The sequence below is a fragment of the Xenopus laevis genome, chromosome 6L, assembly GCF_017654675.1.
Source record: "Xenopus laevis strain J_2021 chromosome 6L, Xenopus_laevis_v10.1, whole genome shotgun sequence".
NCBI classification, from domain to species: Eukaryota; Metazoa; Chordata; class Amphibia; order Anura; family Pipidae; genus Xenopus; species Xenopus laevis.
Genome location: NC_054381.1, coordinates 74,571,212 through 74,598,894, shown reverse-complemented (window position 1 = coordinate 74,598,894; position 27,683 = coordinate 74,571,212). Strand labels below are relative to the sequence as shown.

At 39.9% G+C, this 27,683-nt stretch overlaps 1 protein-coding gene across 10 annotated transcripts in view; it reads left to right on the top strand.

Annotated features, from left to right (window-relative positions):
• The window catches only part of LOC108718510 (catenin delta-2), a 757,810-nt gene that overhangs the window by 621,764 nt on the left and 108,363 nt on the right, over nt 1-27,683 (top strand). The gene's annotated exons all lie outside the window — the stretch shown is intronic.

Sequence of the window (27,683 nt, the reverse complement as noted above, 5' to 3'; positions counted from 1 at the left end):
CCGACCCGTGTATAAGCCGAGGTACCTAATTTACCTAAGAAAACTGGAAAAATGTATTGACTCGTGTATAAGCCTAGGGGCCCCATGTCAGATTTCAAAATGTGAATGTGTAAATGTGTAATCATGTTTTATGGCATAGAAATCTATCTAAAACGATTTAAAAGAGCCTCCCCATAATTCCATCAGCAGGAACATGACACTGCAAAAATATGCTTACCCTGAGAAGGATCAGTGTGGGCCAGGTTATAAATAGGACACAGTTCTCTAGCACAGACGCATAGTGATGCCACTGCTGATCCGACGGGGTGAAAACATCAAAATCCCTCATAAAATGGCTGGAGAAATGTTCCCCTTTACACCCAGCACCCTGCGAGCCCTGCAGAGACAGAGGGAGCAACTGGAGAGCGAAGATCGAAGGAGAGCGTTGAGCATCGAACTCTTGTCCCGCAGAGCTTTGACTTCCAGCCCAGCAGTGCGACCCCCTGTGACCCGTAGGCACCGCTTCTGTAGGGACGCCGCCATCCACAATGCTTTCCCTATTTCCTTCCCTGTCACGATCGCCGCCCGGAGCAGGTCCAGGAGCTCCGGGCGGCGCGTCCTTCCCTGCCGGCGTTCGCTCCACGTGGCGGCCATGGGCGCCGCCATTTTGGGAGCGAACGCCGGCAGGGAAGGACGCGCCGCCCGGAGCTCCTGGACCTGCTCCGGGCGGCGATCGTGACAGTCAGTCACAGACAGTCCTGCGCTATGGGAGAGGGAGGTGTGTTGGGGCCGCGGAAGGAGCGTATCTACGGTATGACCCGCGTATAAGCCGAGGTTGAGTTTTTCAGCACATTTTGGGTGCTGAAAAACTCGGCTTATACGCGAGTATATACGGTATAACAGATATCTCTAGATCCACTAGGTCCACTGCAGTAGATAAGTCATCCTGTCTAGGAACTGAGATTAAAACAGTTAATCACTGTGATGAAAGAATTTCAGAAAGCATATGAATCAGAATTTCCACTGTAAGTAATATGAATCTCATTTGAAGGCACAGATGTGGTCTTTTCTCATTACATCTTTTCATAGAAAATAATTTGTGTTGGAGTTTAAAAAAAACAAATAAAAATCAAAATGTGTGGAGTTGTTACAACAGTTTTCTGGAGATGACTTGCAACAGGAAAATCCATACTGAAAATCTGGATACATGCCCATGGTTAGCTCATTTAGGAAAACTGAACTATGGTGAATAAAACACTGGCAAAAACAGTGTAATACCAAAAATGATAAAATCCATTCCTGATTTACTGAATTTGAAGCTCAACTCATCTCAGACCAATTTTCTTGTTTTGGTTTCTTTGTTTTATCCATCCATAAATCAAAGTGCCATAATTCCATTGTGGAAGCTGCTTCACCAGAGGTAAAATGCAACTATACAATTCTCCATTGGTAACATGCCTTCAATTGGAAATTGGGATTCAGAAACATCTTCTTTGAGGGTTTTGTTTTATAATTAAATTTGCATTAAATATGTTTGATAACCACATAAATGTTTTTATCACTGTAACCTAGTCAGTGGGGATCTTTGTACACATGGCAAATTAGCTCTGTTGTCATACAAAAAAGTAAGCAGCTGGATTTGGGACAGTCTTGCAACAGTCTTGCATAGTTATACATAGTTAAATCAGGTTGAAAAAAGACAAAGTTCATCAACCCCTCCAAATGAAACCCAGCATCTATAAACACACCCCTACATATCCTAACATAAATTAAAATAAAAATTCCCATATCTATACTAACTATAGAATGTAGTATGACAATAGTACTTGCAGGCTCGAGGCCACAAAGGCCCGGGCCTAGGGTGGCAGAATATTAGGGGCAGCAGGCTGCCCAGCCACCTCCCGGGGAGTGCACCTAGAAGCTATATCTACACACAGAGTGTCACACAGTGTGTTATGCCAAAGTGCATAACCTTGCATTTATCAACATTGAACCTCAATTTCCAGATTGCTACCCAGTTTTCCAACTTAGTCAAATCACTCTGCAAAGTGGCAGCATCCTGTATAGAACCTACAGTTAATAGAAACATTACTTTCAGTGCCCTCCTCCAGGTCATTAATAAATAAGTTGAAAAGCAAAGGACCATGTACAAAGCCCTGCAGAACGCCACTAACAACACTGGTCCAATTAGAAAATGTTCCATTTACCACCACTCTTTGTAATCTATCTTTTAGCCAGTTCTCTATCCAGGTACAAATACTGTGTTCCAGGCCAACATTACTTGATTTAATCAGTAACCTTCTGTGTGGCACTGTATCAAATGCTTTAGCAAAGTCTAAGTAATTCACATTCACTGCCATCCCAGAATCGTGGTCCTTGCTCACCTTCTCATAAAAAGAAATTAAGTTAGTCTGGTAAGATCTGTTACGCATAAAACCATGCTGGCACAAACTCATAGTATTATGATTTGCTATGACAGTAAGTAAGACAGTCCACTATCTTATACTTTATTAATCCTTCGAAAAGCTTTCCTACCACTGATGTCAGACTGGCTGGCCTATAGTTTTGAGGCTGAGAACGGGATCCCTTTTTGAACAGTGGCATTGCATTAGCAATTTCACCAGTCTCTCGGCACCATGCCAGACCATAATGAATCCTAAAAAATTAAGTAAAGAGGTTTTGCAGTCACAGAGCTAAGCTCGCTAAGTACCCTGGGATGAATACCATCTGGCTACGGACCTTTGTTTATCTTAACATGTTCTAGTCTCTTTTGAATCTCCTCATGTGTGAACCATGCATAATTAGTAGTATTACTAGAATTAGGACTATCAAGAAAGAAACCTTCATTTAGGGGCCGATTCACTAAGCTCGAGTGAAGGATTCGAATGAAAAAAATTCGAATTTCGAAGTATTTTTTTGGTACTTCGACCATCGAATTGGTTAAATTCGTTCGAATTCGAACGAAATCGAACTAATCGAACGAAAAATCGTTCGACTATTCGACCATTCGATAGTCGAAGTACTTTCCCTTTAAAAAAAACTTCGGCAGGTAAAACCTACCGAAGTCAATGTTAGCCTATGGGGAAGGTCCCCATAGGTTTGCTAACCTTTTTTTGATCGAAGGATTTTCCTTCGATCGTTGGATTAAAATCCTTCGAATCGTTCGATTCGAAGGATTTAATCGTTCGATCGAACGAAAAATCCTTCGATCGATCGATCGAAGGATTAGCGCTAAATCCTTCGACTTCGATATTCGAAGTCGAAGGATTTCAATTCGAGGGTCGAATTTCGAAGTATTTTTAACTTCGAAATTCGACCCTTAATGAATCTGCCCCTAACTGTTTAATATATTGCCTTTCACATTGTGAAAGGCAATATATTAACTTTACCATAAAGCACATTCATTCAGAATTCTAAATGAGTATCCTTTATTGCACTGTAAATAACTGCTGTCTTAGATACTGTATTTGCTCAATTAAAGTGGCAGGTATAAGAATACCTGCCTCTAGCACATAAATTACTTTATATATAAAGAATAACTGTATTTGAATTTGAATTAACTACTACTTCTTTATTTCTTTCCTTTGTGTTTTATAATGGAAGGGAATGTCATTCATAGATTTGCAAGTTTGCAACCCTTCTGTTACAGACGCAATATGCCTCAAGAAGAAATAAATAAAATATGCTTATCCATAAAAGTCCTATTTAAATGTGGTAATCAGCTCTTTTACTTAGAAGGCTAAGAAAGTAATTTCCCATCTGCTTAATCTACAAAATTGCAGTATCTCCTTCATACAACTGGGTATGGAAAATGTATGAGGAAAGTCAACATGTGAAATGTTGACTTTCCTCATACATTTTCCCTATCCAATTTATGGTTTATATTTACTGTATGGTAATTCCCTAAAATAATAACACGGTATTGAACATTATTGTTAATTCCAGCTTTCATATATTATTTCTTATTTGTTTTGAAATGTTAAATTACACCAGAATGTGGTTCAAATCAGAAGCTACAGATGAAGTAACAGCTACCCCATAACTTAACTAGCTACAAACATGATAGCTTGTGTTATCTTGTGCCATCTCACTGCAGCTGGGCAGCATGCCACCCTAAAAACCTTGCCTCCCTAGGCTCGGGTCTTTACAGCCTTTACACAAATCCAGACCTGCGCTTATAAGCAGACCAAGAAACAGCTCAGTGTTGTATAAGCCTTAGGTCATTTGTAAAAGCTGAAAAAGGAATGGGGATGGCTTTGAGGGCCTACTGATTGTAAAATATTTTCTTAAGAAATACAATGTAACCTTCTGAGACTTGTATTATATCACAATAATTTTGCATTTGATGTAAGCCAGGGAATAGCAAAGTTAAAGGCATGTGCTCCCACACATGCAAATATGTTCCTAAACTTTTGAGATGAGAAAACAGTGTCTGTCTATCATTCAAGAATATCATCACAAATGGCAGCCATAAAAAAGAAAGACTTCTGACAGCATTGCCCCTCTATGTGACAAAGCCAGCTGGTATAACACTTGTCAGGTGCACACATCATGCAATTTTGTTTTCCTCAATAGTTTAACTAATAGCACTCCCAGACCCCTGCAAGGAATTGTCAGACATTGATTGAACAGTCTGGGTGACATGATATAGCTACACATACAGTAGGTTGTTCAAGTGAATCTTCAGTCAGCAATGATATGAATAGTCACTATGCTTAACAGCAGATGATGGATTTCTAACATCCCAGGTCTTAACTAATGTTATGTTTGTTTGTGTTAATGATGCCCCCTTCAGCACTCTACAACAGCTGTATATGTTATCTGCTTACTCATATGCATACTTATTGGCTTGTCTGTGTATGGAGCTCTCATAAGGGACTGACATTAAAAATTGGTCAGATGTCAGTGATGCATGGGTCATCAAAAGGTCCCCTCCCAAAACCAGCTGACCACCAAAAAAGTGTCAAATTCAGGGGATGTAAAATTTAAGTTTTATCTATGTATATATATCTTTATAATATATAATATTATATGGTTGTTTACCATCCAACACTTTTTTCAGTTCCATTAGTTTCCAATTATTCACCGAAAAAAAAACTTTTTCAAATTACTTTCCATTTTTATATTTCTGATGAACTGTCTGAATCCAACTAAACTGAAATAAATGTTGGAAGGTGAACAACCCCTTTAATATAGCTACAGGTATGGATCTATTATCCAAAATGCTTGAAACCTGGGGTTTTTCACATAGCAGATCTTTCTGTAATTTTGATCACTATACTTTGTCTACTAAAATATAATTTAAACATAAATTAAATAGCAAAATAACAGAGCTGTCAACCCTCCTGCTCCATTTTTTTGGGAATTACCAGATTTTGGGCTCCAGCCCTCGGTCTCCCATCACTCTAAAGCATTCCCCCAATTTCTGATGATTTTTCTCTATTTTGAAGAATTCTCTGTGAAAATCCAATGCGCGCATGCACAGAACATTTCAGTGACAGCAGAGCGTTATGTGGTTTCAAGCAACGTCACTTCAATTGCCTTCACTACGTAAGTGACCCCCTAGAAATGAGCTTAAAGGGTTGACAGCTCTGTAACAGGATTGTTTTGCCTCCAATAAGTATTCTAGTCCTAATTACCAATCTTCAAAGCTTTTCTGAACTGTTTTTTTATAAAAAGTCTGAAAGCTTACCTTTCAAATTCATGTCTCCCACATATCCCAGCAGATCAGCTAATCATAGACAGGTTTAACAGAATTCCTAAAATCAAAGGCATACTGACCAGCATTCCTAAGTAATGTTATTTTGAGCATCTATTTTTACAACATAAAGGTTAAACGTATGCACTCTTTATGGAAACAACAACCTTTGCAACCTCCCTATAACACATCATTGTGGATCTTGCTATAGCTACATTGAATAAGGCTGAAGGTACACATCATGGTAGGCTCAGCTGCTCTCAGCCTGCATTCATTTTGATACCCACAACCAAAAAGCTGGGTGTTGCATTAATAAAACATTCCAAATTGAACATACAATGTACTCAGCGGCTGGTATATCTAACAGGCAAATGCCTGATAGTTGCACGCTTGATTAACCAGCAACCCTAAAGTGTCACATACAATTAAAGAGCACCACCAATTTACTACATGCCCGCCGTGGAGTTTGAATAACTCCCAAGTAGTAGATGTCAGCACTCAACATCTTACAACATTCTTCATACAAATGATAACAAAGAAGTAGGGAAGTCTCTCTTTAGTGCTCCCAAAAAAGTAGTACAGGGCACCTTATCAGTATAGCTACCTGTAAGGCCAAGACAGGGCATCCCCAGCTTTGTCCCATGAAATAAAATTAAAAGTAGAGGTTAACCTAATGATCCCCCAAAGCCCTAGCTATACCATGAGAAATAAGATTAGACTCAAAACCCATACGTGTTATAAATCACAAACAAGTGGTTCATGAGTAGCATGTTGCTCTCCAACCCCTTGGTTGTTGCTTCCAGTGGCCTCAAAGCAGGTGCTTATTTTTCAATTTCTGGTTTGACGGAAAGCTTTAGTTGCATAAAAACTATGTGTACTGCCAAGCAGAGCCTCCTGTCCACACAAGGGCTACTAATAGCCAAGTACAGCCCATATTTGGCACCCCCAGGAACTTTTTGCATGCATATGTTGCTCTCCAACTTTTTTTTTATATTTCAATGTGGCTAATGTGTACAAAAGGTTGAAGACTACAAACTGTACAAAATGAATGCTAATACAGCAGCACACATTCCCTCATCAGTAGCTTTGGAGCACTTTCTGGACAAATTAAATCTCTCAAGCCTGCAGCCAGACCAAACACAGAATTAAACATCCCCAATATTATTAGAAGATACAATAGGAGCTATTGCCCTGGCCTGGACAGCTATACTAAAATGTACTCCTAGCTACATACTAAATGGGAGTCTTCAACAAATCAGCCCTAAATGGAACATCCCATACTTCTTTCTTATATATCCAATATACACATTATACAGTATATTCACTATATGCCACTCAGCATACAAAAAAGTTTGACTTTGTAAACTGGATATATATTCATCAATCTTTTCCACAAAAAACTCCTCTCTTTCCAAGAATTTCATGACCAATATAGCATGCCTCACACTCTACAAATACCTTCAACTTTGTCATTCCTAATGTCTAACAATTCCTACAACCTATCCCCAAGCAAATTTGAGATCAAGTACCTGCCAAGTAAGACATTACCTTAGCATACAACCTATTTCTCTGGGACTTTCTAATGCCACAACCCTCCAACTCTTCTCCTTAGAATGAGACCTACAACTCATAATTGACAAAAATGGAAGAGACTATTTCAACAAACCCTCCCTAAATATTTCAATTGCCTCAATCATTGAGAACTGACAATTAAACTTTTATATAATGATCAACAGATCATTAATGGAGGAACTGTGGAGAAAAAAGTACCCTATTACATATATGGCGGACATGCCCCTTGACACGACATCTGGACCACCACAAAAGCAAATTATCTGTCATGTACTTGGAATACAATTGACCCTGAAACCAGAGTTTGCACTCCTGGGCCAACTCCCAACTGCGCCAAACCAAATCCAAAGACACACCATAATGCAATGTGCATGGTGTTTGTCAGCAGATCACTGCTAGTAAGGAACTGGAAATCAATAACTCTACCATCAAAGAACCTAATCAAAGAAGAAACTTTCAGAAACTAACTATAACAACCACCTTTTCAAAAAAACTCCCTCTCCTACAGAGAGACCCTTAGAACTATGGTCACAATGAAGGATTGTGAAAAATCGGGGGAATTCGGTAGCATGACGGGAGACTGGGGGGAAGCGGGTTAATATTGTGTAACTCATGGAAAAATAGGGGGGTGTTTGACAGCTCTGCATAGTGTGTGTGCGAGTATGTGTGAGCCTATGAATGTGCAAAACTCCCCGATCCACCAAAAAATATTTGTGTGTGTGACACTAACTTGGGGCAAGCAAGTTAGGAGGAGGAGTAGGAGTCAGAAGAGTCTCAGTACCAGGGGGAGGGCGGCCATCTTCTTTAGTGGGGCAGGCAGGTGGCTCAGGAGGGTGTAGACAGTGGAAACAACAGGCACATGGTTTACATGTCTGCTTTTGTGTGTAACTCCTTGGGCAATCGTACTCTAGGGGCCACTAGTTCCCTGTTGGTGCTTGTTGCAAAGTGTTTGGAGAACAATTATGAAGCCTAACACAAATGTGAACCACCCCTTCAAAGCCTTTAGAATACTTTAGGTACCTGATAATCCCATTAGGGAGCAACAGGAACATTATGATGACAGATGAGATGTTCCTGCTATTCCCCACTTAAGTACAGCCCTTGTGAAGCCCTCCTGCTACCCAGAAGTGGCCCGCCAATACACTGGCATTGAGATCTGCCTGCCTGCTCAAAGGAAAATGTACTAGTACACACACAAACAATTTTCACAATTTACAACATTTTATTATTTTGCTTCTTTTAACACTTTTGTGTGTTCTGGCCAGATAACACTCTAATAAACACACACACACACACATACATTTGCTCTTTTTTAGTTTTTCTTTTTTGCTCTAAAATTGTTTCATTTTCCAGAGTTCCTAGTGTCTTTAGTGTGAGCGATGACCATCCCATATAAACCATTTTTATTTTATTTTATTTCAGTGTTTTTATTGCATTCTAGTGATTTTATTGTTTTTTCATTCTGTTGAATTTCTGGTTCTGTGTAGCTGTTAGTTGCTTGCCTGTGCCTGTAAAACTTTCATAGTGCAGCAAAACAACTGAAACTGCAATGCAGTTTTCTAATATTTTTGCACATAAAATAAAACATATTTCTGATACAAATCTTTATAAAATGCAAAATAGCATTTTTGCATTTAGACCCTTATCTTTTTACAGAAGTGGACTTACATAAACATGTTATCCTGAATAAAATGATGTATATGTACAGGTTTAGTAAGCGCTAAATTCAGGAAAAATGTTGTTTAATAATATTGTGCAAAAAATGAAAAATGTCTGTTAAAACGACAAATTCACAAAAGTGGAGATAGAGGTTTGGGAATTTGGTGAGAACTACATATCCACTTTTATTTTGTCTCAATGTCTCCACTTTTGTGAAATTCCCCCATAGTGTTGATGTTAGAAACCTTAAGGACATTTTTCTGCTCATCACTTTAAAACTTTAAGATCAACATGCTGAATTACTAAGAAAAGAATATTCAGAGGCAATACTGGAAAGACTGAGGTACACAATTTGTATTACACACATAAAATCTTTATTTCCCTTCTTTACTATCGGGAAATAAAGCAATATTTCTAAGCAACAATGAACTCAGTTTTTCCCTCTGTGGAATGTTACAATTGATTGTTAAACAGAAGATAACCCTCTAAACATAAATGTATTTTTTGTGATTTTGTACAGTATGAACTTTCCTTTCTATCTTTGTTTTTTTTGTAACTTAAATTTTTATTAAGCATAGCAATGTTATCAAACAGGCAACTGTTATAAACATACATTAGTGCAGTGCTCAAGTTACATACATAGGAAGATCAACAACATAGCATAAAAAATTCTAATGTTATCTTTGAAGGACAGAAACACCGGCAAGAAAAAGATATGGTGGAGAGGAACCAGTCCTCAGGATCGCGGTATACGATATCCCGTATTCCCTAGGTCAATCCTCAGAGGCAAGCATTTCCCACGGTGCCCATGTCTCTAAATAAAGGGGAATTTTATTATGAAGTTTGCCGATACCATATTCAAACTTCTGATTAGCCTTTGCTCTCTGCTTAATTTCATGTAAAGTGGGTATAGTGACAGATTTCCAATGACATGCTATCTAGATTCTGGTAGCCGTAAGAATCTGATTTATCAAAGCTTGGGTTGTTTTATCTACTTTAGAGAATGGTCTGCCCATCAAAAAGGTACACATGTCCATAGGGACAGGGGTCCGCAAGATCATGCTCAATAAATCTGCGATTTCGGACCATAGTGGGGTGATAGCCGGACAGGACCAAAATATATGTGGGAGGGTACCAACTTCCCCACAGTTCCTCCAACACAATGGGGAATGGTCATTGAAGAGGGTATGAAGTTTGGCTGGAGTGTGATACCAGAACATCAGTATCTTGTATATATGCTCCTTTTGTCTAGAGCATTGTGACATCCTTTTCACGTTATCCCATATAGCAAACTAATCATGGTCCGATAAGGGCTGATTAAACTGGGCATCCCATTTGGTCATATATTTTTATCTAGGGGGAGGATCTACCTGTGACTCGGAAAGCAGTTGGTATATTTTAGAAATCAACCCCTTTTGTGGGAGACCCCGCTTAGCCAATATGTCAAAGCAAGGTGATGGATTTGCCTTCACACTGTCACTATATGGTTTAGCAAAATGTCGTAGCTGAAAAGATTCAAAATGCTTTAAATTATTTTGGGATAATGTTTGAGCTAGATCCTCAAATGACAGAATCTCTTTTGTAAGAGGGTGGACCAGGTCGCCTATTCTTTGAGTATCTGTAGCTTTCCATTTGTTAATAAAAGAGGAATGAACTCCTGGTTGAAATTCTGGGTTGTTCAGAAACAAAGTGTTAAGTGATTTAAGAGACATAAGCCTGTGTTTCTGGTTGGTAGCGTACTAAATAGATAGAGTGTGCCTTGTCCAGGATAGGAGAGCAGGCACTCCAGCCAAACTACGTGTAGACGACCAAATTAAATCGTTCAAGTGAGGCAGGGGAGTTATGGAATTCTCAATTAGGCCCCATTTAGTGTCAGACTGCCAGAATGACCAAGCCAAAAGTTGTCTTATGTGAGCCGCTTCATAAAATCTCCAGAAGCTAGGGATCCCCAAACCTCCTAATCTACAGGGTCTTATTAAAACTTCTGCTGCTATTCTGTGCCTTAGATTTCCCCATATAAAATCATGACATAGAGATTGAAGACCTTTAAGTGTCCTAAGGGAGACTGTAACCGGAAGTGTTTCAAAAAGGTACAGGAGTTTTGGCAGTATCGACATTTTGATAGCCGAAATCCTCCCAAACCATGACAAAGAGAACTTGGACCTTTTCTGTAAAAGTAACTTTTTTATTATTTAAAGTTTTTATTATTATAAGAAAACAGTAGTTACAAGCATAATATTAACACATGTATGATTTGTACAGTAGTATTAACATGGATCGGCAAATCAAGATTCACAGGCACTGCTAAATACATATCACTTAGTAACCAATAAACCTTTGTATGGAACAGATAAATGCAGTATTGTCTTTATCAGTGCTACCGTTATGTGCTCGATCTATGGTATGAGATAGGCAGTGTCCAGTCCGTTAATACCGCTACGAATGTATACTAACAGAAGTCATAAAGAAGAGAAAAAAAGGGGGGGGGAAGAAAAGCGAGGGAGGGGAGGGCAGAGAGTGGATGCAGAGGAGCTAAGCCTTTGAGTCAAGTGGAGTCTGACTGAGCTGACTCAAATGCCGCCCAGGGGAGCCATAACAGTGCATTTTTGTATCCCGTATCTTGTAGATATGCTCTGATATTTTCCATGTTTCTTATCCATCTCACTTTAGTGATAAGGGCCTGTTGGTTTGGCAGGGAGGTGCTCTTCCACTTGGCAGCTCTGAGCGTTTTCGCAGCCGTAAGTATATGTGTCGCTAGTTTATTGGCATCTGAGGTGTTCAGTGTAGTTAGAGGTAGGCCCAGGAGGAATGACAGAGGATCGGGTTCAATGGAAAGCTGAAAAGTAGCTGATAGAATACGGGCCACCATTTTCCAAAATTCCCTGACAACTTTGCAAGTCCACGACATGTGGTAAAATGTACCCCTCTCTCCACATCCTCCAAAACATTGCGAGGAGGAGGCGTTACTTGAAAGGTGGGCGAGCCGTGAAGGGGTATAATACCACCTAAATATCAATTTATAGGCCTTCTCCGATACTATGGTGCACACTGATGGTTTACTGGCCCTGTCCCAAATGGTGTGCCATTGCTCCATCTCAATTGTCTCCCGTAGGTCTCCTTCCCATTTGGCCATGTACGGTTGTATCAAAGTGGTAGTATCCTCAGCGAGCTTGTTATATATTATCGATATCAGATGGGCGTTCTGATCCGAGTTATGGCATAAGAGTTCAAAGTGTGTGGGAGATGATGTCAGAGTATCGCCCTGTAAAAAGGTTTGGGTCACAAAATGACGTATTTGCAGATATCTAAAGAATTGGCCGTTAGGGATCTGAAGGCTGTCTTTGAGGTCCGGAAAGGTACGTATCTCTTGCCCCAGTACTAAGGTCGAACAGAGATGTGCTCTGTTTTCGATCCAGGGGAGAAAATCTTTTGTTTCCATCCCTGGAGGAAATTTTTTATTTCTCAAGAATGTGCAGCACATTGAGCCGTAAGGGGAGAGGTGCAGCTTTTCTCTGTACTTATCCCAGATTTGTAATGAGTGCATTGTTGTGGGGGGGAGGTGGTCAGGCACGTCTCTATCTTTTCTCGGGATCCAAAGGAACTGGTCTAAAGTCATAGGGGTCAGGCCTGCGTTTTCGATATCTAGCCACGGCATGTTAGGGATTCTATGCATCGCTACTATCTCAGACAATCTCGCCGCCATGTAATATCGAAATACGTGTGGTACCCCCAGACCCCCCATCTTTTTCGGCTTCGTCATTATGTCTAGTTTTATCCTAGGGCGTTTGTTATCCCATATAAAATTCGTGATGGCCTTTTGGAGGGAATGGGCCGTTCTTTCAGAGAAGTGTATTGGGAGAACTCTAAATAGGTATAAAATCCTGGGAAGTAGTGTCATCTTTACTGCTGAAATACGGCCAAACCAAGAGAGTCCATATTTGCTCCAAGTTTGTAAACATGATTTTAGGGAGGCCAGCATTGGAGCATAGTTGTTGGTATAAAGAGAGTCAAATGTGGAAGTTAGCTGTATGCCAAGGTATTTAATTGCCCGTTCTTGCCAATGGAAGTCAAAATTTAGATGTAAGAGCTTCTTTTCCATAGGGTGCATTTTGAGTGCGATTGCTTGAGATTTGGAATTGTTGATCTTGAACCCAGAGAAAAGGCAGAACTGGTCCAGCAATTTGTTAAGGTGTGGTAGCGAGGTTTGAGGTGAGCTCAAGGTTAGAAGAATGTCATCCGCATATAAACTGATCTTGTGATCTGTTTCAACTACCCTGATGCCCGATATTTGTGAGTGGTTTCGAATGGCATTAGCGAGTGGTTCCAGTGACAGGGCAAACAGGAGAGGAGAGAGTGGGCATCCCTGTCTCGTCCCCCCCCCTGATTGTAATTTCCTCTGAAAGAGTACCCATAATAGCAACTCTGGCCGAGGGGGCGTTGTAGAGCTGCTGTACCCCACGCAAGAAAGGGAGCGGCAAATTTACCTCCTCTAGTACTGTTGTCATATATACCCAGTTCAGTCTATCAAAGGCCTTTTGAGCGTCCAGTGATAGTAACATTGTGGAGGTTGACTGTTTCTGTGCCAAATGGGTCAAGGTGATGGCTTTCCTGACATTATCCCCTGCCTGCCTGCCCGGGATAAACCCCACTTGGTCGGGGTGTATTAGCGAGGGTAAGAGGAGGGCCAGCCTGGTTGCTAGGATTTTTGCAAACAACTTCATGTCCACATTTATCAAGGAGATTGGGCGATAACTTTCGCAGTTCAGCGGATCTTTTCCCTCTTTGTGAATCATACATATGGTTGCTGCTTGCATGTGGGGTGTAGGGGGGTGACCATCTAGAAAAGATTGGTATAGTGTGAGTAACTGAGGAGACAAAATTTCCGCAAATAGTTTATAGTATCTGGCAGAGTAGCCATCAGGGCCTGGAGATTTGCCAGTTTTAGCATTCTTGATCGCCTCTTGAAGTTCCTCTGGTGTGATTGGGGCCTGTAGCTGTTCTTGTTGCGTGGGCGAGAGGGAGGGTTTGATCCAATCTGATATAAAGTGGGACTGCCTTGATTTCGTTGCCAAGGGGGCTTTATCGTCTGAATATAGCTCTGCATAAAATTTGCGAAACAACTCCGCTATCTTGAGCGTGTCTCTTGTGACACATCCCTTTGAGTCCCGCATGGCATGAATGGTATGTGCTGCGTCGTAGTCTCTTAACTTGCGCGCTAACATGGTGTGAGGTTTATTAGCATACTCAAAGTATTTCTGTTGAGTTCGTTGCAAAGCAAATGCCGCTTTATCCGCCAGGAGTCTCGTCAGGTCAGTCCTCAAGAGGTTAATTCGTTGCAAAGCTACTGGGGTGGGATTTTGTTTATGTTGTATAGACAGACTATGAAGCTCTTCCGTTATAGAAGACACCTTCTTGAGCCGATCTCTTTTCGCCCTTGAGGCTATGTTTATCAGTATCCCTCTCACCACCGCTTTGTGGGCATCCCACCGAACAGCTAAAGAGGTATCCATGGGATCATTTTCCCTAAAGTAGTCTGTCAAGGACTTCCTCACAGATGCGCAAGTCTCCTGATCCAGAAATAGTGAGTCGTTTAGCTTCTGTAAAAGTAACTTAATTTGCTGGATCATAGGGACAAAGTTGTGTCTATACAGGTCTGAATATGTTGAAGTGATATGTATACCTAAGTATGAAATTGAATCCGTTTTCAGATCAATAGTGCATCTTGTATTGTCCCCAGCCTAACGGCCCTGAATGAACCCCACTTGGTCTCCGTTGATCAATTTAGGGAGAATGGGAGCCAATTTGTTTGCTAAAATTTTTGAAAATAATTTAAGGTCCGAATTGAAAAGGGATATGGGCCTATAGCTGGAACAATTGGTAGAATCCTTTCCTTCCTTAGGGATAAGCGTGAGGTAAGAACCCAAAACAGATGATGGAATAGGGTTTTTCTATCTTGGTCTTAATATCTGCATAAACCCCATAACAAAACATTCTAGATAGGATTGATAGATCAAAACTGAACATTAGTCTGATAAATTATAATACATTTTGTTCTTTGTCTAGAATGATGGGAATTTTGATAGATATGAAGCTTAGCTACTCTTACAAATAGAAGCAGCTTCACAACTAGGTCAAGTTATTATTATGGGTGACTTCAAGTATCCAGACATTGACTGGGGTAATGGGGTTGCCAAGACAAAGAAAGCTAGTAGGTTTGTAAATATGCTGAATGACAACTTTTTATTACAGCTCGTTCAAGAACCTACCAGGAATAACTCTTATGTATCTTGTAATAACTAATAATACTGAACTCATCTCTAGCATTTGTGTGGGTGAGCATTTAGGAAATAGTGATCACAACATGGTCTCCTATGAGATTCTGTTGCAGAGGCAATTCTATAAGGGAGTAACTAAAACACTATGGGGCACATTTACTAATGGTCGAAGTGAATTCAAAGTGAATTTTCTAATTTAAAAACTTCGAATTTCGTAGTCCAAATTCGACTTTGATTCGAATTGAAAAAACTTTGAATATTCGACCAAATGGTCATATTCGACTTCGAATATCGAACTACTGCAATTCGATGGTCAATTTCGAAGTTTTTTCCACTTCGAAATTCGAACCTTAGTAAATGTGCCCTTACATATCAGACGCGAAAACTTTGACAGTATAAGGCATCTCTGCAACATATTAAGTGGAAAATGCTTTTCACGGTTAAACACAGAACAAGTATGGGAAAAATATTGCTTAATAAATATACATGTCAGTATATTCCCCTTGTAAGCAAAGAACGCCGTTGCAAAGCAAAACCATTTTGGTTCAATAGAAGTGTTGGCATTGAGGTGGGTAAGAAAAGATGTGTTTTTAATGCTTTCAAGTTAGCTGGGACAGCCAAATCATTTATAAGGTACAAGAAGGCCAATAAAGCATGCAAAAAAAAAATCAGGCAAGCTAAAATTGATATGGAAAAGGATATTGCAACTATCTGTATAGTAAAAAAATTAAGCAGGAAGGGATGGTACCCTTAATATCAGAGGGGGTCAGCTGGTTGATATGAACAAAAAAAAGCTGAAATTCTGAACTCTTTTTTTCCGTCTGTCTATACAACTGAGGAACCAGTTAATGAAGGTTTCCTTCATAATAGTCTCTAGTAATACAACTAATGATGCATGGTTTACACATGAGGAAATTCAAAAGAGACTAGAACATGTTAAGATAAACAAAGGTCCGGGCCAGATGGTATTCATCCCAGGGTACTTAGCGAGCTTAGCTCTGTGATTGCCAAACCTCTTTACTTAATTCTTCAAGATTCATTGAGGTCTGGCATGGTGCCGAGAGACTGGCAAATTGCTAATGTGGTACCGCTATTCAAAAAGGTATCCAGTTCTCAGCCTCAGAACTATAGGCCAGTTAGTCTGACGTCCGTGGTAGGAAAGCTTTTCAAAGGGTTAATAAAGGATAAGATACTGGACTCAATAGCAAATCATAATACTATGAGTTTGTGCCAGCATGATTTTATGTGTAATAGATCTTGCCAGACTAACTTAATTTCTTTTTATGAGAAGGTGAGCAGGGACCTCGATTCTAGGATGGCAGTGGATGTGATTTACTTAGACTTTGCTAAAGCATTTGATACAGTGCCACACAGAAGGTTAATGATTATGTTAAATGTTGGCCTGGAAAATAGTATTTGTACCTGGATAGAGAACTGGCTAAAAGATAGATTACAAAGAGTGGTGGTAAATGGAACATTCTCTAATTGGACCAGTGTTGCTAGTGTACCACAGGGCTCTGTACTAGGTCCTTTGCTTTTCAACATGTTTAATAATGACCTGGAGGTGGGCATTGAAAGTACTGTTTCTGTTTTTGCTAATGATACTAAATTGTGCAGAACTATAGGTTCCATGCAGGATGCTGCCACTTTGCAGAGTGATTTGTCTACATTTGAAGACTGGGCAGCAATGAGGTTCAATGTTGATAAATGCAAGGTTATGCACTTTGGCAAAAATGGCAGTCTTTCGGGAGTTTCCTTAAATGAGAGGGATCAAGTTGTCTAATTCTGGGCAGTGTCATTCTGTGGCTACTAAAGCAAATAAAGTTCTCTCTTGCAGAAAAAAGGGCATTAACTCAAGGGATGAAAACATAATTATGCCTCTTTATAGGTCCCTGGTAAGGCCTCACCTGGAGTATGCAGTGCAGTTTTGGACTCCAGTCCTTAAGAGGGATATAAATGAGCTATAGAGAGTGCAGAGACATGCAACTAAACTGTTTAGAGGGATGGAAAACTTAAGGTATGAGGGCAGACTGTCAAGGTTAGGGTTGGTTTATCTGGAAAAATGCGCTTACGAGAGGACATGATTACACTTTACAAGTACATTAGAGGACATTATAGACAAATAGCAGGGGACCTTTTTACCCATAAAGAGAACCGCCCAACCAGAGGCCACCTCTTCAAAATAGAAGAAAATAACTTTCATTTGAAGCAATGTAGGTGGTTCCTCACAATGAGGACAGTGAGGTTGTGGAATGCACTGGGTGATGTTGTGATGGCGGATTCTGTTAATGCTATTGGGAGTGGCTTGGATGATTTCTTGGACAGACATAATATCAAAGGCTATTTTGATACTAAACTCTATAGTTAGTATAGATATGGGTATATATAATTTATGTGAAGGTATAGAGGGGTGTGTGTATGGATGCTGGGTTTTCATTTGGAGCGGTAGAACTTGATGGACTTTATCATTTTTCAACCCGATTTAACTATGTAACTATGTACAAACATGCAAGCAATTTACCGATATCACACATACAAATAACATGTTTGATTATTTTCTGTATTATACTAATATGACAGACCAACTGCCAGTCCTGTCCACTATCCTTTTACTATGGATATCAGTCAGATTGCAGATTGGGCAGGTTTAAAAAACTACAAATCACCACATCTGCTACTGTGTTGTTACCAAAGGTTACATTTATGTAAATACGTCTGTTTATTTTCATATACCTGTGTACATACAGTAAGTATTTCTGGTTATGAATATTCATTAATAGGATAGAGAGTGCAACAGCATTTCACAGACAATCTACAATAATAAACACATACAAAATAAACTGTCTGATGTATCTACCAGTAAAACTATTTTTTTTTATATTAAGATAGAGACTTCTTTCTTCTAATCTCAGTGGACATACTGGTGTATAGGCATCAACATTATCTAGACCAATAGACCTTAATTTAAAAAGCAGTTATTTATGTGGCACTGTACCAAAACCATTGGCAATATCGAAATATATCTATTGCATCTACATTTACTGTAACTGTCCAAGGCTCTTCATAAACAGCAAATACATTTGTTTGACATGATCTGTCTTTCATAAAGCTATGCTGACTACTACTCATAATTATCCATTATTATTTTTAGAAGTGTATTTATCAAACGGTTAACTCTAACTTTCACCCGCTGATAAATACATTTCCACAAATCCCATAGCAATGAATAGAAAGTGAGTGAGTGGGTTTTTCCTCTGGTGAGCTCTAATTTCAAACTTTGATAAATTTACCCCATAATATGGGTAGCATCATGGGGTACAGTATTACAATTTAATTTCAGATTGCATGCAGCATTAAACTTGAAGGGCAGGATTATGTGAAGTATAGCACCTGTTGCGTGCTTGACTTGATGGGCTAATTGTATTACTAGTTTACAGAATGGAAATGTGACTTCATAATGAATATAAAATTGCTTCATCAAGGAATCAAACCTTATGGCTTAAAAAGCAAAGAGTGAGTCTTGCATTATAAATATAGAAGAAATAAAGTTGCCTCCATGCACCATGTATGCTCCAGTTTCAGTATGTTTCCTATTGTTCCTAATTGTATTTTTATCAAAATTGCACCAAAGGGGCAAAAATAGTTTAATTTCTGATGCTTTTTACCCACCATGCAACATTCCTTCCAAGAAATTCATCATAATTGCACACACAGCAATCAGTAGCCAAATAGATACTGCACAGTAGCAAATTGTGAGCAAAAGGGTGGAATGTTGGCAAAAACGTTCACTTCCTTCAATTTTATGGGACTGAGAAGATACAGCATAGATTGACAGTAAGTAAAACATAAACAAGTGATTGATGTACATATCGCATGGTCACTTAAAGTTAACGTTTAGTATAATATTGAATGGCAATGTAACATGTTTTTGGACTATCCAGACCAACGGGGTTAACATCCAGCTAGTATACTAGAGCATGGGTTACACTGGACTCTATCACTTAAGGCAGGGCCTTCGCAAACATTAAGTATTGAAGGTATTGAAGGTGCGGTGTAGTGACACTACAACTCCCGCAGGCTACTGTGCTTTAACCAATAAAGAAATTAGTGTCAGGGGGTTCTTGCAAATAAAACAGAAAAAATAACTTTATTTGAGACCAATGATCCACAGATTACTTACAGATGCATTTGCAGAATATAGAGGCACACAGCTCAGACAGTGTATCAGGTAATGAGGTAAATGCATGTGCATTCCCTGAGAATGTAGTTAAGGCAGTACAACTTCCCTCTAGGCAGAAATACCTCACACATGGTCTGGATCTTACCCAGTGTAGTGGTCAGGGAGGAGTACCTAAAGCCTGACACCCTATCCATGGTGGTCCCTTCACTGTATGCAAATCTTACAGCCTGGGAAGCTACTCCCTGCTACACATCCTTGATGGAGCACAAGGCTGCTCTTTCTACCTTCCCTTGCTGTGTTACTCATGGGGTAAAAACACTGTGAGCGAGTGGCCAAGGGCAGAGTTCATCCTATGAATCACCAAAAATGTTTAGGAAGGTCCTATGGTTTTTGGTCTGGCCCATTCATCTCATATATATATTGATATCTATATACTGTATAGCCTTATTCATGGGGTAAAAACACTGCTATATATATATAGAATAAAACAAATAAAACAAGTAAAGCCCAGTTACATTGCATGGTGCACATTGTAAAAATCTTGTTGCTGCCACAACAACAGAATAAATAGAAAAAAATAGACACAGCAATCACTCTGTTGATGCGATTAAATGTATTAAAAGCAGATCCTTGATCCTAGCAGTACAACGTTTCGAAAGTACATAGACTCCTTTTTCAAGCACATGGCTTCAATAGTTACAATGAGATACAAATTAGTACATACCTTTTAAGGTATCAAACAGGAACACACTAATGGGATATCACATCACAACACTCTCTATCCCATTAAATTAACCCTTTGGTAGCTACATCTATGCTGCCCTTCCCATAACATAGTAAATAATCCAAAAATAGAAAAACAGTGGAAAACATTACCTCTAAAAATACATAGAAATCATAATCCTTATTTAACCCATTGGGGACTAATGTGTTCAATTTGTGGATCCACCATACCTCTCTCTTTCTCAATAACAGCTCACAATCCCCCCTATGTCTGAGTGGACGGACATCCTCCAATACCATGAATTTTAATTCTGAATCCAAATGTCCCTTTTCTACATAATGTTTGTAAACCAGTAATTTGGTATTAGACCTTCTAATGGTCGATCTATTTTGGCATATACGAGTCTTTATCTGCAACATGGTCTCACCCACATAGATGAGACCACATGGGCAGACCAGAGTGTACACCACGAATTTTGATAAGCACGTAAAGTGCCCTTTCAATGGATAGTACACCACGAATTTTGATAAGCACGTAAAGTGCCCTTTCAATGGATAGTTATGTCCCGTTAATGGATGATGGAAGACTGCAGACTTGTTAACACAACTGCATTGGTTATATGATAAACAATGTAACATGCCCCATGACCTAGGACCAATATATGTTTAAACTGGCCCCTCATTTGTTTGTTTCCAAACGTAGCAACTGACTCCCCAAACTTCTACCTTTGCAATAAGAGATCATAGGTGGTTGTCCAAACTCCCTAATCTCTGGGTAGGCTAACTTCAAAATGTAGTGTAGATGCCAAAATATCACTATTGTCACTAAGCTGTGTAACAAAGGGGATTCGTGGCCCATCACCCCCCCCCCTCAATTTTTCTCTCCTATGTTTAACCCTATGTTTTGCTTTATCTAGTACATAAGGAGGAACACGTTCACTGACCATTGTGTGGTGTGGTGGCGATACAACAATGATGTGTTTGCCATATAATAAGTTAGGCAAGTTAGGTGTTTCTAATATAGAAAGTTAGGCAAAAATGTAATGTCTAAAGGCTGGAGTGACTGGATGTCTAACATAATAGCCAGAACAATACTGACTGCTTTGCAGCACTCTTGGTTTTCGCTGATTGGTTACCAGGCAGTAACTGAGTGACGTGGGGGAGGGCCACTTGGGACATAATTGTTGCTTTTGAATCTGAGCTGAATGCTAAGGATCAATTGCAAACTCACTGAACAGTTATGTCTCATGTGGCCCCCCTTCAAGTGAAGTCAAGTGGGTTTTATTGTAATTTCAGTCATATACAGTAATATAGTACATAGTAGAAACAAAATAACGTTTCTCCAGAACCCATGGTGCTACACATAAGACTATAAGAGGTTTATCAAGTGTGTATATTTCTATTTCTCTTCAAGTGTGTATATTTTTTCTTGAGGTAAACAATACACAGTCCTGCTGGGCGAGGTAGACATACATTTGTGTAAAGTATTCCAGAGGTTTTTTATGCAGTTCCTTGTAAATATATTTAGTTCAGTCCTTGGGAGTTGACATGCCTGATGGCTTGTGGAAAAAAACTGTTGCACATTCTGGAAGTTCCTGCAATAATACAGCGGTATCTTTTACCAGATGGCAGGAGGGAAATGAGATCATGTGCAGGCTGGGTACAATCCCTGACAATGCTGACAAAGTCGCTTACTCAGAGTTAGAGAGCTGAAAAGCAGAAAGTAGTGTTCTGGCTATTATGTTATACATCCAGTCACTCCAGCGTTTATTCATTACATTTGGCTAACTAACTATATTAGAAATATTATTTATTTTGGACAGGCTATCTATTTATCCAGTTTTTATATTCACACTGAACTGTTCCTTTAAAATGATATCATCACATGTCACTGGAGTGTAAACAAAACATCACATAGCATTGTTGATGTGTAGAAACCCTTCACAATGCATTATAAGGGCTGTAGAAATCAGATATCCCAATGTATCACAATGAATTACTTGTAACCATGTAACCAATAAATGGCATCAAAGTAGTAAATATACAGTATATCAATTGCTGATAAAGAAGTAACAGTTACATTGCAGAAGGCATCTGTTAATTGGAGTGTAGTGATAAGCGTGTTAGATTAAGAAAAAATCAAATCCATTAGTGAATACAGGAATTGCTTTGGTCTTTAGCTACAGTTTCAAATATATATACAAGCTCTAATATAGTGCTAGAGCCTCCACACTGTTTTTATAATCTACAAACACTTGTGTAGCAATTTGTATCACTGCAAATGAAAGTAAAATGAACACAAATATACTGCATTATTGCATCTGCTACTACGCCGTAATAGATTCTCTGGTCCCATGCAGTGGCATAACTACCGGGGGGAGCAGGGGGTGCGATTTGGCCAGGGTCGCACCCACTCAAGGCCCCCCAACAGCTCGCGCGCCACTTACTCCGGCCAGTTCCGGGCGTACGGAGGGGGCCCAGTTGTGCGTCCCGCTCCAGGGTCCCCCCTCTAGTTACATTGCTGGTCCCATGTCAGTGGTTGCAATCAGTGGTAGTGCCTATTTTGGAGTTAAACGATAGTGCCCAAATAGGCCAATTGTTTTTTTTGAGGTGTGAATTACAGAACCGAAATGTAAGGGCTGGATACTGGGATCAGTCTGTCAACTGTATAGATTGCTGTTACCCCTATCTAAGACCTCCAAACACAAGGACATATGACACCATCCTGTCCACTATGAGGCACTTTAACTCCTGTACCACAGTTAAATGTGTTGTAAAAGTAAAAATAGAATGTTAATTTATTTAGATATTTATTTACAACAAGAATAATTGTTCCTTAAAGTGGACCTGTCATCCAGATAGAAAAATCTGTATAATAAAAGTCCTTTTCGAATTAAACATTATTTAAAGCTGAATCCTTAAGCCACTGCCCTAAGAGGAAACTAAAGGACTTTAATACTCTACCTCCTGTATTGAGGGCCCCCTATGAAGCGTGGCAGACCGCAAGAAGGCTGCAGCACATATCAAATCACTTGCTCACTCCATATACACCATTATGGGGCAATTCCCATCTTCCCCATCTCCAACAATTGCCTGATTTCATATATTGGCCCATTTGTAAAATTAAAATCCTTGGAGACTTGTTGCATCATGGGTCATTTCCCACCTTTCAGCAATTACAAGATTCTATAGCTCCCATGAGTTTGAATGTGTTCCGTTTTATGCAACTCCAGCATGCTTGTAGGGCCCAGGTCAGATTACTTATCATACCTTTCGGTTTGAGAACATCCTTAGAGTAGAAAGACAGCTGGTTACTAACTTATACAGAGCTTTGCAAGACCTTGGACCCTCTCCATTTGACTCTGCCCGCCGTAAATGGCAAACACTACTGCCTGAGCTAAGTGATGATATATGGGAAGAAGCCACTAACTCTAGTTATAGCTTCCTTATCTCTACTAGAGATAGATTGATACATTTTAAAGTCCTTCACCTTTATTATTTTACACCCCTCAGACTGCACAAAATATTTCCAGATAAATCTCCAGCCTGTCCCAGATGCCAGAATCAGACAGCAGATTTTTTACGTTTTGTGGTCATGTCCCAAAATTGTTAGATTCTGGCGCACAGTGGTTGAATGTTTGAGTGATAACCTGGAGTTGCCACAAGTCCTCTCTCCTGAAGCCTGTCTTTTGGGAGTCGTGGACGATATGGTTCCACATACCCATGTTACAATTCTCTATCGTACTTTGCTATTTTATGCTAAAAAAGCCATAATCCTTCAATGGCTTCAGCCTGCACCTCCCTCAGTTCAATACTGGATTACCTTGGTCAACCACACTTTACCACTCATTAAACTCACTTATGAGGCTTGTGGCTCCTCAACTAAATTAAAAAAAAACTACATCTGATTCTGACGGTCTTTAAACATAAACCAGTGTAATCTGGCTGCTGATCATTCAAGATCCCTTGTCATGCAGCCACTGTGCATATAGCTCCAGGGCTTTCCTTCTCACCATGGACACTGGAAGAAAATCATTGAAGATTAATCAAAAGTAGTAGCTAAGGTATGCAGTACAGGTATGGGACCTGTTGTCCAGAATGCTCGGGACCTGCGGCTTTTCAGATAACGGATCTTTCCATAATTTGTATTTTCTTACCTTAAAGCGATACCGACATGTTCCTATAAAAATCATAGGAATGTGTCAATATCAAGTATGTGCTGCACTCAAAATAGCCCCGGCAGACCGGCTGACACTAATAACAGATTTTCCATATTGCTTCAGTGACGCTGGGCTGGGGGCGTAGAGATCCTTACAGAGGTTGAAGTCCTGTTTCCATTTGTAATTAGCCTATGGAAGGATCGAGCCACCCCCGGCCCAGCGTCACTGAAGCAGCACCAAAGATCGTTTAGCTGTGTCAGAGGGTCAGGTTCATGCAAGTTTGCGTGCTGGGGGTGGCTTTGAGGGTAGCTTTGAGGGGAACTATTGTGAGTGCAGCACATTATTGACATTGACACGTTCCTATGGTTTTTATAGGAACGTGTTGGTCTCTCTTTAAGTCTACTAGAAAATCACTTAACATTACATAAACCCAATAGGCTGGTTTCTAAAAATGTATTTTATCTTATCTTATCATTATCACAGAGAAAAAAGGAAATACGTTTTAATAATATGGATTATTTGGATAAAATAAAGTCAATGAGAGATGGACATTCTGTAATTCGGAGCTCTCTGGATAACTGGTTTCCCGATAATGGATCCCATAGCAAAAATTGCAAAATGACATTTTAACAGTAAATTATAATTTTTGTTTTCTTGTGTACCCAATGAATACATTTTCATACTGAAACTCAGCATATAACATTTTGTCCTTTGCGCTGCCAGGAACCGCTTTACATTGTAGATGTGAGAAAGGTATCAGAGAGATCGCTTATAGGCTATTCAAGTTCTGTCTTTGTTGCACATACCTCCTTTTTGTCTACATTTCCATATTGTTTATATTACGTAAATAGTTGGTTCTTTTTTTAGTTTTGTATTTCTTTATAGTTTGCAGCCCTGCTGAAACTTCTTAGGAACAGTTAAACTGAACCAGTCACTGTCTGTATCAGTAATTAGGGATGTAGCGAACTGTTCGCCGGCGAACTTGTTCGCGCGAACTTCGACCGTTCGCGTCCGCCGAATGTTCGCGAACGTCGCGCGACGTTCGCATTTTGAGTTCGCGTTCGATTCGAATACAAATCGTTCGACCATTCGACCATTCGAATTCCTTCGACCGCTAAAAATCGAACGATTTCCATTCGTTCGAACGATTGTAAGCATTCGATCCAATGGAAAGCATTCGATCGAATGCTTCGATCGTTCGATTCGAATGAAAATCGTTCGATCGAACGATTAAAATCCCATCTTCCCCATCTCCAACAATTGCCTGATTTCATATATTGGCCCATTTGTAAAATTAAAATCCTTGGAGACTTGTTGCATCATGGGTCATTTCCCACCTTTCAGCAATTACAAGATTCTATAGCTCCCATGAGTTTGAATGTGTTCCGTTTTATGCAACTCCAGCATGCTTGTAGGGCCCAGGTCAGATTACTTATCATACCTTTCGGTTTGAGAACATCCTTAGAGTAGAAAGTTCAAGACAGCTGGTTACTAACTTATACAGAGCTTTGCAAGACCTTGGACCCTCTCCATTTGACTCTGCCCGCCGTAAATGGCAAACACTACTGCCTGAGCTAAGTGATGATATATGGGAAGAAGCCACTAACTCTAGTTATAGCTTCCTTATCTCTACTAGAGATAGATTGATACATTTTAAAGTCCTTCACCTTTATTATTTTACACCCCTCAGACTGCACAAAATATTTCCAGATAAATCTCCAGCCTGTCCCAGATGCCAGAATCAGACAGCAGATTTTTTACGTTATGTGGTCATGTCCCAAAATTGTTAGATTCTGGCGCACAGTGGTTGAATGTTTGAGTGATAACCTGGAGTTGCCACAAGTCCTCTCTCCTGAAGCCTGTCTTTTGGGAGTCGTGGACGATATGGTTCCACATACCCATGTTAGAATTCTCTATCGTACTTTGCTATTTTATGCTAAAAAAGCCATAATCCTTCAATGGCTTCAGCCTGCACCTCCCTCAGTTCAATACTGGATTACCTTGGTCAACCACACTTTACCACTCATTAAACTCACTTATGAGACTTGTGGCTCCTCAACTAAATTAAAAAAAAACTACATCTGATTCTGACGGTCTTTAAACATAAACCAGTGTAATCTGGCTGCTGATCATTCAAGATCCCTTGTCATGCAGCCACTGTGCATATAGCTCCAGGGCTTTCCTTCTCACCGTGGACACTGGAAGAAAATCATTGAAGATTAATCAAAAGTAGTAGCTAAGGTATGCAGTACAGGTATGGGACCTGTTGTCCAGAATGCTCGGGACCTGTGGCTTTTCAGATAACGGATCTTTCCATAATTTGTATTTTCTTACCTTAAAGCGATACCGACATGTTCCTATAAAAATCATATGAATGTGTCAATATCAAGTATGTGCTGCACTCAAAATAGCCCCGGCAGACCGGCTGACACTAATAACAGATTTTCCATATTGCTTCAGTGACGCTGGGCTGGGGGCGTAGAGATCCTTACAGAGGTTGAAGTCCTGTTTCCATTTGTAATTAGCCTATGGAAGGATCGAGCCACCCCCGGCCCAGCGTCACTGAAGCAGCACCAAAGATCGTTTAGCTGTGTCAGAGGGTCAGGTTCATGCAAGTTTGCGTGCTGGGGGTGGCTTTGAGGGTAGCTTTGAGGGGAACTATTGTGAGTGCAGCACATTATTGACATTGACACGTTCCTATGGTTTTTATAGGAACGTGTTGGTCTCTCTTTAAGTCTACTAGAAAATCACTTAACATTACATAAACCCAATAGGCTGGTTTCTAAAAATGTATTTTATCTTATCTTATCATTATCACAGAGAAAAAAGGAAATACGTTTTAATAATATGGATTATTTGGATAAAATAAAGTCAATGAGAGATGGACATTCTGTAATTCGGAGCTCTCTGGATAACTGGTTTCCCGATAATGGATCCCATAGCAAAAATTGCAAAATGACATTATAAGTTTCTATATATATTATATCATTATTAATAATATACCTCAACCCACTTACTAGGGTTTCTGGTTCTTTTGAGCAAGCAGACAATGAATCCACACCAATGAGCGTATAGTAAAGTGATGTATTGTAAAATAAATCAATTGATTGTTCTACATAAATGATTACACTTAGACTAAACAAAAATTACAATATTTACAGTTACACATTACACAAGTCTACACAGTTGTTACCAAAAAGGCAGGGGAATAGAGTTCGGCTTCATCTCTGCCTTCCCCTCTGGTCTTCATTCCTCACATGTCTTGTCCTAGGCTCCTCTGCTTCTCCAGCTCTCTAGCTGCCTCCTCTCAGCTGCCCAGCTCCCCTCTCCACTCAGCTCCCTCACATGTCTGCTTGTGTTCTTTTATCCTGCGTTCTCACCTTCCCCCGCAGGAACCCTCCCAACTGCCAAGATGCTGTGATAAACCCCCAACTTGC